Here is a 2,091-nt window from a genome sequence, read left to right on the forward strand (position 1 = left end):
CCATCGAATGTGAGCATTTGCCCACTCAAGTCGGTTACGACGACAAACTGCAGTCAGGTCGAGACCCCGATGAGGACGACGAGCATGCAGATGAGCTTCCCTGAGACCTTTTCTGATAGTTTGTGCAGAAATTATGCAAACCGATTGTTGCAGCAGCTGTCCAGGTGGCTGGTCTCAGACGATCTTGGAGGTGAAGATGCTGGATGTGGAGGTCCTGGGCTGGTGTGGTTACACGTGGTCTGCGGTTGTGAGGCCGGTTGGATGTACTGCCAAATTCTCTGAAACCCCTTTGGAGATGGCTTATGGTAGAGAAATTAACATTCAATTCACGGGCAACAGCTCTGGTGGACATTCCTGCAGTCAGCATGCCAATTGCACACTCCCTCAAAACTTCCGACATCTGTGGCATTGTGCTGTGTGATAAAACTGCACATTTTAGAGTGGCCTTTTATTGTGGCCAGCCTAAGGCACACCTGTGCAGTAATCATGCTGTCTAATCAGCATCTTGATATGCCACACCTGTGAGGTGGATGGATTATCTCGGCAAAGGAGAAGTGCTCACTAACACAGATTTAGACAGATTTGTAAAATGTAAGTGACCTAATATTATTGTATTTTCTTATTGAACTGTTCATAGAACTATTAAACAGTCGTAATGGTGAAAACGTTGTGTGATGTTACCTAACTAATTTTAAATCTAAAAACTTTCCATTTTGTAATTTTCCCCTCAGGATGCTGAGTTTCTTAGTGTTGCACGTTTTGATTTCTCCTGGAGAGGCTGCGTGAGCCTCGCCTCAGCAGCGCAACCTTATACTGTCAATAGATGCATTATATACAGTAGCTATATCCACTATTCGCCACTTACTCTAAATGTAATAAAATCTAAATAATACTTGCGTTTTGGTGTTTACATAGTTATTTTTGGTTACTGATGTTTTAATCATGTTATTTGTCTGGCGTTAATGAAGCGTTAATGTCGAGCCCTGGAGTCTATGTGCCGAGGCTCAGCCCCGGACGGCCCCGGGCCCCGGCCCAATTTAAACCCTGCTTATATCTCACAATTTGGACTTTTTGTCTCAGAATTGCAAGTTTGTAACTCACAATTGAAAGTTATAAACTTTACTACACGCAATTCTGACTTTTCGTCTCAGAACTGTACGTCATAAACTAGAGAAAAAACATCAGAATTATGAGAAATAAACTGAAAATTGCATGAAAGAGTTACCTTATATATCTAGGACATCAACATCCTTCAAATCAAATAACTTCACGTTTCTTTTTCATCAGAAAATTGGCTCGTTCGACTCTTAATGTGCTCAGATGTGTGTGACATGCACGATATTCAGCTCTATTAGTGCATGTGATCGCTCAGGCTCTTTGTTTCCCATAGCGTTCAACAAGGTTACACTAGAAATGAATCAACACTGACCTTGAAGTGAAGCGATCCATCAGCAGCTCATTAATCTGAGCACCTCTCTACTTTAACTTTGCCTTACTAAACCGTATAACTCCTCGTCAACGCAACTATGATCCTGCAAAAAATAATTGCCCTGACAGTCGTCTGCGTGAGAAGTTGCGTCTTTATCGGTTTCATTGCTACAGTTTTATCAAGCACACAAATGATCACAGTTGTGTGAGACTTACTTTCTACCTGTATAAAAAACTACAACCGTCTCCTCTCTCATTAGTCTAAGAACTATATCAATGCTCCAAATGCTCCAGTTATTCTTTGTTTTGCATCAGATCCTATTTTCAAGTAGTTTTGACATTTAACAAGATGTTGTGGAGGTGTATACACACACATGCACACACACACACACACACACACACACACTGTATATTTGTATATTAGAATTATATACAAATAAAACGGTGTATTAGAAATATTAAATATTATTAAATATTTATATTATTTATATTTATAACAAATATGCATGATGTTCATATAAAATAAAAAATATATAATTATACATATTATACATATATATTATTATTATTATTATTATTATATATTTATATTATATACATATTTATAATATTCTGCTAAGATATGTATATATATATATATATATATATATATATATATATATA

The 2,091-nt window shown here is 37.5% G+C and overlaps 1 protein-coding gene across 1 annotated transcript in view; it reads right to left on the minus strand.

The window, feature by feature from the left end:
- The window catches only part of LOC107567420 (protocadherin-8), a 12,220-nt gene that overhangs the window by 4,564 nt on the left and 5,565 nt on the right, over nt 1–2,091 (minus strand). The window lies entirely within an intron of this gene.

The sequence above is a fragment of the Sinocyclocheilus grahami genome, unplaced genomic scaffold (assembly GCF_001515645.1).
Source record: "Sinocyclocheilus grahami isolate Dianchi unplaced genomic scaffold, SAMN03320097.WGS_v1.1 scaffold1158.1, whole genome shotgun sequence".
NCBI classification, from domain to species: Eukaryota; Metazoa; Chordata; class Actinopteri; order Cypriniformes; family Cyprinidae; genus Sinocyclocheilus; species Sinocyclocheilus grahami.